At 36.3% G+C, this 16,147-nt stretch overlaps 1 protein-coding gene across 1 annotated transcript in view; it reads left to right on the top strand.

The window, feature by feature from the left end:
• Positions 1–16,147, top strand: part of Lkb1 (Lkb1 kinase) — a 137,394-nt gene that overhangs the window by 24,420 nt on the left and 96,827 nt on the right. The gene's annotated exons all lie outside the window — the stretch shown is intronic.

Here is a 16,147-nt window from a genome sequence, read left to right as displayed (position 1 = left end):
GCTGTCAAATCGCCAGCTGAACGATGGGTCATGACTCATGACTCATGTTAGATGGTGTTTGATAATAGTTAAGTACCTAATGATTAATCAGTCGTGATTAGGTACTTTAGTTAGGCACCCAATAAAACCTACAAACGGCACGTTCTTCGAAGAAGTTACGCAATTACTTACACCAACTATCAAACTAAAGATTAAGTAAATATTTATTTTCATATTAAAATTAGTGTCGGGAAATGTGCCGCTACGCCGGAAGGGCATTCCATACCGTAGATAGCAGTACTTATGAATTATTAGAAACGAGGAAGCAAATACTCGTGTGGCAAAACTAAAAATTTGCGGAATGTCAATCATACCTTTAGGTGAACGTAAGAGTGAAAACCTCATGTTTTCTTATAATATTTTGATTGGAGAAATAGTTCGCTAAAGGATAATCGGATGATAAGTGTTAAAGTTATAACTAGAAAATTATAAATCTCTACTTACTTACAATCATTTTTTGAATTTTGTTTTAGCAAAATATTATGATATTATGTGTTACAGTTTTGGCTAAGGTTCAAAATGTATATACCTACCTACTTATGCTAATGGTTTTCAAAGGCTGACCTTAGGTACGGAATAGGCTTTTAGAAACAAATGATAGCCCTAGTTGGGAGAAGGGTTCGTTCGTGATATACCAGGAGTGAAAGCAGGATTACCTAATCTAGGCTTGCCTTCGGGGCTGGGAAACGGCAGAATTAATATATCACGGGCAATCCGTCAACGTCTGATATTATATACCTACCTACTAATATATTTTGCGGCTTTATGAGCTGGACGGATTGACTAGTAGAGAAATGTACTAAATATATTATGTACCTATGTTCAACTGATCAAGAGATTTTGGTCATAACCCATCCATAACCTTATGATATTACGGTTATGTAAGTAGGTAGGTACATTTATAAGTAATTAATTTATTGAGAACATCTAGGTACCTATGTTAATTAAAATAATGTTTTGGGAATAGTTGGCATAAGGCATACCTAACTATGCCAAATACCTATTCCTGATGGCATAAGCTTATGCTATAGCTAAAATTAAATTCGTACGTCGAGTTTCACGTGTAGGTACCTACCTAAGGACAGAATTAAAATTTTCAGAGCGCGGGATTTCAGCTGAGCAGTTATGTTGTATTATAGTCTTAACGATCTTGCATATTAGATGTCCATAATATTCCTAAATGATTCATAGGTAAGCGCACGCTAAATACGCCCCTGGGCGCTAAAGTTATGAAATCAAATTATTTAAAGCGTGTTGTAAGAACAAAGTTATCCACGACCTTCGGCAGCCGTGAGAATCATCGTTCTGCGTGCGACCAAACATTGTCTCCGTCTGAATAATCGACAACGGTTATGCACATGTTGCAACTTACAGGCACTTCACGAAAACAATGATTATTTTTGTACGATCGCGTGCTGGAGTGTTTTATAGGTAAAGTAGGTACCTACATTCTGTTACAATTTCCTTACAGTTTTAAGTTCATCCATGTTTACGTGCGATTGTTTTTAAACGGAGAGCTAACTTACATTTTAACTTTGTGCTAAATCGAAACTTCGTTATAAGTACCACCTAATCCTTGTAATATTTTAGAATTTAAATTTAAACTATAAGTAGGTAGTTACAGTTGACATATACAGTTAGAATGACATTTCAGCTTTGTAGAGCTTTGTCTCACTCATACCTATATGACGTTTTGTCGGTCTCAACGACAGAGACAATGCTCTACAAATCCGCTACCTATCTTCTTCTACAGGTCATTACATTACAGGTCGATGTACCTACATTATTTTCTGCTGCATACTGTACCTACTTTACCACCTACTCAAATTTGAAATAAATAAATAAAACATGAAAGCAAAATGTGCAGATTTTTCGGTAGACATCACACAAAACAGTCAACCAAAGGAAAAGTAGCCGAGCTCACACACTTAAATACCAAATCATGTAGATCTACAAAAAGTTTTAAAGATTAAAAAAATTGTGGCTGTAGATCTAGGGCCGCCTTCAAATTTGCCACAAAGTGCCGCACGGAGGCGGCGCGGCTGTAGCGCTGCGGCTGCTTCGTAAATCCATATAAATAAAAACGCGCGACTGCGGCGCTACACCCGCGCTGCGGCCGCGCGTCATTCCATCGATCGAAATTATATGGATTTACAAAGCAGCACTTTGTGGCAAATTAGAAGGCACCCTTAGATAGACTCATGGATTTGTTAAGAAACGGATTTTCAGAAATATGGACAGGTAATACTTAATGCACATAATAATAAATAATGTTATGTTAATAATGTATAATGTTATGTGGTGCTTATAATAAATAATGCACCTAACCGCAGTAAAGAATGCATAAAATCTCTGGTACTTGACAGTTATCTCGATCAATCAAAACACAATAATTGTGTGAAAGCTTTAAGAATGGATGCCCGGAACGAAAGCAAGATTCTTGTCGAGGCTCCCGACTTCGCTGTGGAAACTATTGCATACCTACCTACTTGTTATACCCACTTGCAGAGCTAATTAGGTCGCCATTATATTTTCTAATATAGTGTCTTCGGCGCTTAAAAAGCCCCGGATAAAAAGCGGTTAATATAGAGTAGCAGACTACCTATTAACGTAAAGTTTATGTTAATACTTACTGTTTACTCATAAAGTATCTACTTATTTTCGCAAAAAGCATATTATACCTACATACCTACTGTTTTTCAGTACGATAACATGATACAATAATCTGAATACCAAAGGCAATAAAGCAGATCCTGTTGCGATAATGATCTTGTCCATGAGCTTAGTTCCGCGTCGGAATAGGATGCGCTTCGGCCGCTCTTAAAGGTCACGAAAAGGTTCTGCTAAACTAACATTATTATTTCCAAGTGAAGCATACACTATGATTACTAGGCTTCATTAGTGATTTGGAAGAAATAAAGGGGATTGCACACGACCACAATAACCATGAACCCTGTAAGAAGCTTTATAAGTATTTTAAGACTGAAAGATTCGTGAGCAGGCATTGAATACGTCCCCAGTATTATTTGATGCGGCTGAAAAGGGCTCAAACTTGCTGCTGAAATCACATGAGAAGGACATAATTGCTAATAGTTTCGGATTGACTATCTATGCTGCGTTGGCCGCTATAGCGTCACTGAGGGTGAGCCCTAGAGCTCGAAGAAATAATTGGAGATGTCGGAGAGCATCATCTTCGTAAAGGCGCCTCCTGTGAGGCTCGGACCACTGCTTTGGGACGAATTGGTTGGTTGGACTTGATTAGTCCATACGCCCCCGAGACCGTGGCGTGAGTCCACTTTCGGATGACGTTAGAAATTGGGGACATCGTCTTAGCCGGAAAAGATGCGTGCCGTGCATCTCTAAGCTTAAAAGGGTTAGAACCCAGAATCATGAAGACAGTTATAAATATGCTGCTTGTGGCACTAAGCCATAGTCAAGTTAATCACCTTTGAAGTTCAAAACGATTTTGGTGGAAGCCAACCACATTTGACATTGGTATATCATTGTCCATGCGATCAACCTTCGACCAAAGTCGGACAAGTTCGTTTGTTAACAGTATCTAAGTTGATGGACTTAAGAATAGTGTGACTGCCGTTGATAGTGTTTATTCCCACGCATTTAGCCGGAGGCATATTATCAAAGTTATCACTGAATTAGTCTCACCCCCACCGAGAACGACACGCCTTTACCTAGCAGTGCAAAACATCTTTATCATTTAAAACCAGTTGCACATTAGATATAGTACGCAACAGGTCGAAATGGCAATCGGGGAGGGAACGACTCGCCCACCCGCACAGCCCCCGCGCTAACCCGGTGCGGGCGAATGCGGGTGACGTGCGGATGTGCGGGGTGTCCCTCCGCCTCATAACCCGATTGCCATCTCGATCTGCCACGTATTATACTTATAAGTATTATTTAATTGTTAAACACTTAATCTCTAAGGCCACCAACCACAAGACCAGCTATAAGCTGATTCTTTGTGCAAAAAGTGAGCAGGCCCTTATCAATTATTACCAAGCAGTTGAATCTCTGTTCATTTAGGAAAATCTGAACATAGGTAGGTATTAGGTATGGGTACCTAGAAACTGCATTGCATCTAGTCAGCTAATGTGCAGCAATCTTAAAGTTTATTGAACTGAATGCAGCTGAGATTAACTCCACAGTAGCTTCGTAAATCGTAACCTTAAGCCTAGTCAGCTTGACGTACCTATTTTTGATTAAAGGTAGAAGAGGTAGGTACTCTTCCATGACGTAACTAGTTATTATATTTAATTTAAATAAGCTATATTATAAAGACAATTTTGATTCATTTTTTAATGAATATTTATTACGTGTTATTTTCAGTATTCTCACTTTCTTTATTTCATAAATTCGAGTAATTTTTAGAATAAAGAAAGTTAGATTTAGTAATGTAAATGTTATGTAAGCAGGGAGATATGGTATCAAGTTAGATAGACGTTGTGGACATTATAGTAGAGATTGGTCAAGATTGGAGATCATTTGGTAGGTTAAGCTTACGCGTAGGATGTAAACTCGCTAAATTGCCGTAGCCGAATGTCGTAGTTTGCAACTTCTCAGTACAAATTACTCCAGTGACAAATTGCAAAATTGCGGTAAACCAGTTTTTTACAAAAGTGCTGCACACACGTTCTAAGACAATGCATTTTATGGGAAACTTTTAGCACACAATAATTGTCCGCAGTTTTAATCTAAATATTAAGAAATCACGAGAGCTCAGATAGATTGTATCTCTTAAATGTTCGTGTAAAAACATAGAGCACCCAAACCCGATTGTTTCATCTTGGTAACAATCGGACATTACAATGAGAAGTTGAAATAAAATCTACAAAGTGGTCATATTAAGTAAGTGCTGCTGTGAGTTATTTTTTCCATCCGTTAATTCAGTTTTTGATAAGTTTTGGCTCTAACGTCGCTTGTTTGCTCTTAGATTTGGAAAAGTTTGCCGAATTTTTTTTTTCTTACGGAACACGGTCTACGGTTGTTCCTGACCTTCACTTTACAATATCTTGTGACAATACAGCAATAAGAATATTAGATGGGGCCTCAAGTGCAATTACGTAATATAAAGACCGCAATTTGAATTCTGTATAAGGTTTGTATTTTTAGTAAGGTTACAAAGAGCTATTGTTTTGATATTGCCGCATAAATTTTTGTAAAAAATACGCCAAATGTCTCGTAAATCGTAATACTTATCTAAAGTCATAAATGCAATTTTGAAATTACTGAAAGTTAAGGAACCCACATTTTCATACCTACCTACAAAAAAAATTGACTTGTGTAAACATTAATAATAATGCTTAGGCACATAAATTTTTTGTAATCAGAACTAGTTTCTACTAAGCGGGCTTAAACTGAAAATGGGTTTAAATTAAACTATTTATACTTATTAGTTATTACACTAAAATTGCCGCTCTATAGCCATCGCGCACGCTTCCGTGCGTTCTACGTAAACATGCTTCCATGGTTGTCCAACTTTTGTAATCAAAAAATTAGGTAAAAAAGTAAAAAAATTAAGTATCTGTAGAAAAAAAATTAGGTCAGTATAGAAAATGACAACTATAATTTCCCAAATCCTGGGTTAGAAGAAAATGGACACTTCGATTCGAGAATTTCGTCACTAATGAAAAAATAACAATAGATCATCAACGGTCATGCGGCAATCGGACCAGTTAGGATCGCGCGGCGAGAGTTTGGCTTTGACCTTCGGGTGGAGGGGATTACTGCGCATGGGTACTGTCACGCACACAATACTTTTCCTTTTTTATGTACCAGGTTGGATATTTGAGTGGGTCAAAATTCATGTACAGTGGTAATAATGCTAGAAAATAATACGAAATAGATAAACTTCTTCATTTATTAAAACTATTGATAGTTATTTTACTTATATAAAATGTTTATTTCCTTTTAAAGTTTACAGAGACAGCGATGAAAATTCTAAATAATTGTTTTTTAATAAAATTATTTATTCCAAGATACATGTAAAATTGGTACATACAAACAAAAGAAAACTTAAAATAATTATTAAATACAAAAGTTAACATTAAAAAAAAGTCTTAGCAGCAGTGCTATTCAGATTCTTATATAATAAACAATTAACGAAAATAGCAATTCACTTGTGAACGTGATTGTACAAACAGAGGCAGGGAACGACTGGAGCAGTGGAGCGCCAATCAGAGCACCGCGTGCGCCTACACACCCGCCCCGCACCCCACTAATTGCCCGTTGATACCCAATTTCTGATTTCTGCGCAATAACGGTCAAAGCCAAACTCTCGCCGCGCGTACTGTACCTCGCCCGCTCATCCGCCGTGAAGAACATTTGGTTCACGGACATTATGCATATTGCATCGGAACAGACGGAACGGAGCCTAAAAATAATGCACGCTCCAATGATTCAATAGCTAATACTCTAATTTCGATTTATAATCTGCATTTATGGATAAATGTCCAGGGACGCAGACGGTGCCGAAAATGTAGCCAACACTTCCACGCTGAACCCTCGATCTATGACCCAAGCAGTCACACATCTTTTAATGTACCTACATACGCGTGTAATTAGCAAGTAGCATTTTCCCGCGACTTTGTTTGCGTTGAACGTGTATGCGATAAACATTCTAAAATTAGGAGAACACACGAAAACACAATACAAACGTACAATACAACACGATACAAAACTTACGATTTCACTGACAAGCACGCAGGTTGTTATTTTGTTATACAACAACAAACAAATGACAAAAGTTCTACTATTTTACATAGGTCTGTGTCGGTCTGTTTATAAGTATGAGCCAGTGAATCGAAATTTTCCAGTATTCGTATCTTTTAATGAATAAAATATCTGCTTCGTTTGATTGAAGTGAGAACATGCATAGTAAATAAGTTTTTCACACGTTGGTTACCCTAGATGTGCCTTATCTAATGTTCCTACGCTTAATTACCTTGGATGTCATAATGCACTGTAAAGTTTTGTGGTCGGGTTCCGCATGTGTTAATGGGTTACAACTTTTCAAGTTACAAGTTACATGCAACCTCGTTACGTAATGAACTGGACAAGTAGGAAGATGTGGCTTATGTGCAATGATCCGAGAGCCCATAGGATGTTTTGAGCAGGTACTTAATTAACGCTGAACGTTTATTAGGTTCTTTTGCTTTACCTGTGTATAGAAAATTACATCTGCCAGCTGGACATGGTTCGCGAGTTGTGATTTTTTTCAAACACGTATCCTAATATAGCTTAGCATAAGACTATTTAGGCATGTAAAGCTGTATTGTATTTTTTTTTTAAAAAGGTACTTTATGAAAATTAAAAATTCACACCTATATGTGAATGAAACCGCTATGTCTTTCTAAAGATAGATGCAATATTTCCTGCCGGGTATTGTACTTAAAATTGCCTACGGGCTCTTGGACCATAATGTATTAATATTTATAAATAAGTCATGAATCTTGATGGATATACAGCATAAGTATGAAGAGATACAGAAGCTATAATCAATTAAAAAATATTATAAATGTACTTATCATAGTCATGAATCAATGTAAATATTTATTAATTGGATAAGACCATGTATCTATTGCCGAATGTAATTTACAATCAAATGTAAGGGTCAGAGTATCCAAATGGAATCTTGTTGCTAGCATTCAAACTCAGCCTGGGCTGAAATATACTGAAGAAAAAAAACACGTCATCCACGGCACGCTTTTGCACCTGGGCTAATGCACCGTCGTTTTTATTCCACGGTAAATAAAGGTTCGTTTGAGTTGATTTCAAGAAAAACGTCGCGATAAGATTAATAATCTTATCACTTGTATGTATATGTACATGATGATCACACTCTAATTAGATACGTAAGTGGAGGCCATCTTCCAGCTAATTATACGTAGCTGGTACGTTTGATTTTCCAATTATTCGCTAACTATCATACCTAGCAAGCATCCATATGGATTTTATTATGCTATTATACTCCTACTAAAATTGATCGCAAGTTTATGATAAAAGGATCTATAACGAATCAGGTAGGTATTCACAAAACAAACATTTCGGTGCATCTTATGATTCTTATGGAAGTTATGGGCGGATCACGTTTCGATACTGCACGTTTTAGATTTGCATACAATTGATTTGATAATCGATTGAAAACGATAGTTTGTTACAATACCTATAATATTTTTGTTATTTCACTAAATAAAAATAAATAGATAGGTAAGTACATAGTGATCACGAGTACGCCATTCATTCAAGATATTTCAGTTTTACTCAAACGTAATCGAATGCCGAAAAAGGCGAAGGGCATCTCATAAACAAATAATTAATAATATTATTGCGAAACAATAATACTTTTATTATTTAATAATTACTTGAAGATGGAAACAAATAAACTATTAATAAACTTAAATCTAAAAAAAAAGAAAACAATATTAAATTAAAACTAAAATAAATTAAATTAAATCTAAAACCTCATCGAGACCACCGCAGCGAGGCATTGTACCCAAGATGCTGGCAGCATTACCCCTTTGGATGGCCAAACTAATTCTTTGGCCAAGGTAGCTGCCAGCTCTCGGGTCCCCGGTTGACTCGATAACTCTTTTCGCAATTTCTTCAAAAAGAGCTCGAGCCCCCGGGCCCCACGGCCCCAAGGTCTCCACACCAAAAGGCACGAATACGAAGCTCCCATCGAGGTTTTCATATTTGCGCCTTTTGGCCTGTTCGGCGCTGATGGCCGCTGCACCCGCCATAGAGGAGGTCGCCTGAATGTGGGATGCAGCTAAAGTGTCTACACAAGTTGCATCCCAAACAAGCGATTTGATTTTCCAATTATTCGCTAACTATCATACCTAGCAAGCATCCATATGGATTTTATTATGCTATTATACTCCTACTAAAATTGATCGCAAGTTTATGATAATAGGATCTATAACGAATCAGGTAGGTATTCACAAAACAAACATTTCGGTGCATCTTATGATTCTTATGGAAGTTATGGCTCTTAAACAATAATTGTTTTTAAATAAATACATACTTATTACTCGTAGCTATTGTAAGATTTGAAGTACCTAACTATAAAGATTAAGAAATACCAAAAGCACGTGAAGGCTTTAATAGATTTGCTCGCACATAAATACATGTACCTACCTATTAACAAAGCACATTGTTACTGAGAGAATAGAAAGATAATCAAATTAAACAGTTTTTGTTGTCCCTACAATGCCTTTTATGGTAACTTAAGAGAAGTAACCCTAGCTCACTCCTCCCACTGCTTTACATACAAATGTAGTTTTTTTTAAGCAAATTTATTTACAGGCGTTTGATCACACCGACTCAAAGATTAGGAAGTAAATTTTTGAGCCCGTGTAATTTTTTGTGTTAAATTGAAGTCAATAAACAGATTATATTTATGGTAGGTACTTAACTAAAAATTTTTGGTGTATAGAATTAATTTTAAGTACAGTACGCGACAGGTCGAGATGGCAATCGGGGAGGGATTACCCCGAACACCTGCATAGCCCTCGCGCTAACACGGTGCGGGCGAGCGCGGGTGATGTGCGGGTGTGTCCCTCCGCCTCATACCCCGATTACCATCTCAACCTGTAGCGGACTATAGGTACCTACCTAATCTTTTCCTACAGCCCTGCAATGTATAATGAGTAATTTTACAGCTCTTAAAAATTATAATAAAATAAGTACAAATTTAAATAGCAAAAAATAAGATAAGATAAAAATATTGATAAAAAAGAAGGTGATAAGATAAAACAACCACGAACGACGGCGATAAAAGTTTATCTTCAGCATCTCTCTGTATGCATCTTGGAGAACGGCACGGACCTTGTGTGGTCGCGTACAAGTACCTACTCACGACCAATTGAATGAACCGTCGGATGCTACAATTAGCTTAAAAACATGATTAATGTACCACTCAATTATTGTTCTCAAATTGTTCGTAAGCTGTGGGAATTAGACAAAGATATGTCTCACAACAAATTGCATTGCAAAAGTTGACCTTTGAACAATATTGACTTTCGTATGAGTTAATTCCACTTGTTTTTTATACAATTTATTTCGATAAATTGGTACTTAAGTATATCAAATGTTTCGACATTCAAGTTATTTTTTTATTACTTATCTAAAGTGTACAATTTCTTCCTAGCTGTTTAAATCGTCTGAGCTTATTGCTGTCATAGGTTTCAGATTAAGGGATGATTTATTAACATAAATCCCGCCGGACTCTCGAGTCGAAAGATCTTTGGGATTCATGCAGAAGTGTCCGTGAGGTTGATTTCTGGCTGAAGCCGATTATCGATTAGATTGCCACAAACTTCGACCGAAGCCAAATCCGAAGGTAGGAAGAAGAAAGTCCGTTCAAGATTGGCTAAAAGTGAATTTAAATAGAATAATGGTTTTATAGGTGTTAGGAATTTTAGGTGTAATTTGACTGTTGTTTTGTTGAACTTGCTATAAATATAATTTCTTTGAAATAATGTTAATTATAGATAAATGTTAATTTACTTAAAAGTGCTTAATATAAATTAATTTAGCTACTGAAATTTTCGACCCACCTACTTCTTCAAAGCAAAGGATTTGATCAGACTCTATCATGCAGATAAAATTTTAAATACGTACCTACTTGATGTTATCGGAATACTCGTATTTGCCAAATCACTGAGTGACCAAGTAAAATTTTTATTGTAGGTTCTTTGTAGTCACTATAGTAATGGCGTGGCTTGGGAAATCTTCACCTGTTTGGAATGTGAGCATCCTCCGAGCTAAAGGTCGGAACGAGGTCGACGATACAAAGGTAGTTTGCGGCAAAACACACAATAACAATACATACTATAATTAAGTAGAAGGTGAACCGCGGTGCGATCGTAGTAGCTCACGTGAGTGGCTGCTGTATGATACTCAATATGAATTAAGAAAGGTGCAATTATACTTATGGTTAACTACGTAGGTATCTATATAATACAACGAGTCAAACGCTTAATAATTTGTTATAATCTGCTCGAATAAATCAAATCTGTATGGTGCACCATGCAGCATGCGATATGCACCGCCCGCCCTGCCACTGCTAAACATGCAGGATAAGCCAGCTCATTAATTTGCGTTATGATTAAAACTTTGTGTTTATTTGCAACTAGGTGATCTCCGCAACTTAGTCCGCGTAAGTTTCGGTTTTTTAAAAATCCGTTAGTAACTCTTTGTTTTTCCGGGATGAAGAGTAACTTACCCAGGACGCGAGCTATCTTTGTACGAGACAGACAAACAGAAATACTTTCGCATTTATAAGTAATAAATAATAATATATTGTATTGTAGAATGTAGCTAGGTAGCTAGGCAATCTTATTTTATCACGTTGGTATTTCTACCGACAGGCAAAATGCTATCTATGCAAATATCTATTTTCTTTAAAATACTAGCTTTTGCACACGGTTTCATCCATGTAGATTTGAATAGATTTTTAAAGTACCCGTTGGAACCTCTGGTTTTCCTGAGGTAAAAAGTACCTGGATCATTTCTTAAATATTTATTTATCTATCTGCATATAAAAGCCTCATCAAAATTGGCTCAGCAGTTTCAAAAATCAATTCGGACATACAAAAACACATGGATTGGAATTGCATTCCCATTAAATTCATGGAAATTTTAATGGCAAAGATTTTTTTCATAATAATAAATTTGAATAGGTAGGTAGACACATATACAATGTAGACATCAAATGCGGAAAACCTTTAAACTTCAGCATCGGTATTTTGAGAATTAACGCTACTAGCTTTATTACATGAGTGTAAAATCAACGTTTTATAAAATATACCTACTTAGGCAGGCACCAAAGCAAGCGTAGGTGTGACCTCAAAACATTTCCTAATAACCTTTTACAGATAAATCTCATTTTAGCTATGGCATAGGTACATGTCTACGTATAGCATCATACCATTTTACTTTACGCTCAATTAAAGTTACTTTTTACGAAAATGGTCAAATGTCATCAACCTAACATTACCAAGAAATACCTACCAAGAAGATCGGATACTGAGAAAATCGTTAACGAGCTCAAGTGTATGATGATCAAATTCGTTTTAGGGCGTAGCTACGAGTACGATCCTTAATTCCTACTTTGTGGATATGACAAACTTCAAATACTTACTAATAAATTAAGATATTATCAAAAGTTGAACACAGTTAAGCTTATTTTATTATTTTGATATTTTAATCAGTCTAAGCTCGTTCATTTTGTTCGATCTTTTTGAAATGACTTTTTCTTTTTGAAAACAAAATTCATTTCCAAAACTATGGCATGCAATCTTGCTAGAAATAACATTTTCATCGCCCTCATTAACGAATCTACATAATAATAATTTGGTAGACTGTTAGAGCATCGAATTGGCCATACAAAAGACTTCAACGAGATACACAAATTTTAATAATTTTACATTTTTTTTTATTTTTTTTTTATTCAGATACAGGTTAGCCCTTGACTGCAATCTCACCTGGTGGTAAGTGACGATGCAGTCTAAGATGGTAGCGGGCTAACCTGGAACGGGTATGGCAGTTTTTAATAAGCCCATGCCCCTTTGGTTTCTACACGGCATCGTAGCGGAACGTTAAATCGCTTGGCGGTACGGCTTTGCCGTTAGGGTGGTAACTAGCCACGGCCGAAGCATCCCACCAGACAAATGTGACATGTGTTAAAATAATTTATTTTGTAAATTAAAAAGTTTGATGGTAAGTAAAAAGTGTTGAGAATATCTATCTTTTAGTTGATATTGATTGAAAAATTCGCCGCACCAACTTATATCTATTGGTAACTAAAAAGTGCTTAAAGTTTCTGCATTAAACATAACTTTTGAGAATGTCTTGAGATATTCACGAATAATTTTAAGCTATTGTTTATTATTTATTTATGGTTCAGTTGGTTAAAGTTACGTTCCAGTTGCCGTTAAATCACCATTAAAAAGCAAAGTGGGCTGCACAAGTTCGTGTTCATATCTCCATGATAACGGTTAAAGGTAAAATCGTCGAAAGCTAAAAAACCTGTGCAAGCCAAGCTTTTGTCGACAGTCAAAGTTTAACGATAACAGTAAAGTAACTTTAAGCCGCCTGTCATGCAACCGGACTTTACGTAACTTAACACTTAGAAGTTAAGGTCAAATGATGCCCTATTACCATTTTAAACTAATCTGTGACAATAATTATTATATTTTCCTTTCAATATGTCGTCTTCTAGTTTCAACCGCAATGACATTGTGCTCATTGTAAGACTATAATTGAGAGTGCTATTCCTGTGGCATAGAGGCTATTTCACACGTATCGATTTATATACTTGTCACATCAATGCCTCACGACAGAAAACCTTATGATAAATGAATATCATCTTTCATAACTGATTATCTTGAACTCAGGGTCTCTGGGTATCCCTGCGTGGCGAATATGATATACACTGAAAAATATTGATCAAAAGTTCTTTTTTTTAATTTATATACTTACCAATAACAATTAAATATTAAAATTACCAATCGAAAATATCATCTAAACCACCGTTACGAGGCAGGGTGCCCAGAACGCTAATATGCTGACTGAGGTACTGCCAGTCCTCCGGTCCGGTCCCCTGTGGATTCCGCGAGACGGGATGACAGGTCCTTAAAAAGGGATCAGATAGCACCCTCGCCTCACGAGCCCATGGTCTCCACCCCAAAAGGCACAAATATGAAACTATTTTCTATCTTATTCTCATATTTGGCCCTTTCCGCCTTAGTAGCCGCCGCTCCGGCTGCCACGGAGGTCGCCTATATGACCAGTGTATCCACACACGTGACATCCGATACAAGCGACCTTTCTTGCTTCCACGAGACAAGAGTCATACCGTCTGGTCTTTTGCCATCGCTATGTGCCAAACCATTTGGTTGCTAGTACCTACTGCAGGCACATTAGCCGTAATAAGAGAACTATGTATGACTCCATTCAAGGAAGTATGACGGGGAAACAACCAGCGCGGCGCTTTGAAAAATGAAAAATATAAATTTCACTTGTCTATTAAATTCAAAATGTAGAGAGTCTGTAGACAAGCGGCAATAGCTTAGTGAGTTTAAGACTTTAACTATTCGGAGTTACATTTAAAGCAATAAAATATCACTTACTTTATCTAATGACTAACAGTTAAGGAAAATATTGCGAGGAAACCTGCATGTCAGAGAGTTCTCCATAATGTTCTTAAAGGTGTGTGAAATCTGCCAATTGGCACTAGGCTACAGCGTAGCGACTATGGCCTAAGCCCTTAGCCCTCTAAGTCTGACAGAGACTAAACATTGTTGTTATTTTTCCTGGGTACTTGTAAGTATTGCTAAACAAGTCCATTGTACATCATCACTGTAGGTGTGGTCGTACTCGTACCCTACGAGATAAGTATACATATACCTATACGTAGTTATAGTACATTATACATAGGTACTAGTTGTTACTCATCTTGGATAACAATGGATTCCGATTACGTGAACGCACTAAGTTTTAGAAGTAGGTAGGCGATACATTGAGTGGGTACAAATAGCATTCAATCCTACGCTGTGATAGTTTGCTCAGGTGAAGCTGGAATATAGAATAAGAATAAAGAAATAAGTATTACAATAATTGTAGGTAATAAGGCAAAGTTAGGGCATTTCACTCATTCGTGTCGCTAATCTGTCGTGTCCAAATTGATAACATAAGTAAAAACCCTAGAAACCTAGAAGAGAAAATTACTCAGCATTTTTTAAAATACCTACCTACTTAGCGTTTTCAAAGTAAGAAAAGACGTGGTGGTCTTTATCTTAAATATCTTAAATAAGTAAATAAAAGCAAAAGCTGACTGATTGGACGGATCGGGCTGTCATGCAGATAACGTAGACATCCGCTAAGAAAGGGTTTTTAGAAATTCAACCCCTAAGGGGGTAAAATAGGGGTTTGAAATTTGTGTAGTCAACGCGGATGAAGTCGCGGGCATAAGCTAGTTTATCCTATGAAGTGATAATTTGTTTCCGCCTTAAAAATATATGAGTAAGTAGTGTTATTTTTATTATCTCTCAGTAAGTTTTTACGAACGATTATATCATATCAAACAGGATTTTGTTAAACCTTGATGAAATTAATAAAATACCATCCGTCCAAAACATCTTGAAAATCTGTCTGATTTGAAATTGATCAAAAAAATTGCGAAATTTTATTTTTATGTGCTAGATAGACTTTAGGCAATGAGCAAAAAAGGAAGGGTTTTTTTTATCAAGTTAAATCCATAAAAATATTTTATTGGCCGCAGTCATGTATCTACTTGTGGGTTTTGCTTTAAAATTAGGTATTATTAATCCTTCCTTATACATATTTTTACAAGGCAGTGATATCTATTCTGGAAATAGACATAGAATATCTATGTATTTACTATTTCAGAAAAATAAAATTCAAAAAGATGAAAATCCACGCGGTTGTTATTGCGGAAAACATTTAAATAAAACGACAAATGAACATGAGCATGGTTTGTATGTGAATTGTTAAGGCTAGCTTTAGACTCTCACGAAATAAGTACTAACTCTATACTCATGTATGGAGTCAATGATCACGTTTACCTTCTATTTGCACAACTAGCATTACGCAACTCATGTGCTGTTTTGTTTAATAAGATGCTACAAACACGATTATATTTAAATGTATTTTGTGCCTCGTGGTTAGCCTATTTCGATCGCGGTTCGTGAGGTCCTTAGTAGGGCTTCCAATGGCTAAAACCAGGATCTCGGACTTTTTTCGTCTTTTTTTTAATACCGATATTGAAATGTCTAATACCGGGATACCAGTATTGGTGATAGTACAAACTGCTCAGTGACAGACCCTCATTCTATTGCAAAAAAAATATTTTTTGTAAGTGCCTAAATCTAGAAACTGGTATCCAGAAACCAGAAACTATAAACCGTAAACTATAAACTACAAACTATTAAGTATATAAACTTTAAACTATAAACTATAGGTAAACTACAAAGCACAAACTATAACCTATGAATCATGAATTAGAAAATGAAACTAGAAGCGAGAAGCGACTGGCTTTATGGACAAAAAGTTACCTTGTTTGGTACCT

Source organism: Maniola hyperantus, chromosome 5 (genome assembly GCF_902806685.2).
Source record: "Maniola hyperantus chromosome 5, iAphHyp1.2, whole genome shotgun sequence".
NCBI lineage: Eukaryota > Metazoa > Arthropoda > Insecta > Lepidoptera > Nymphalidae > Maniola > Maniola hyperantus.
The sequence above is the reverse complement of the archived record's forward strand: the minus strand, read 5'-3'. Positions and strand labels throughout refer to the sequence as shown.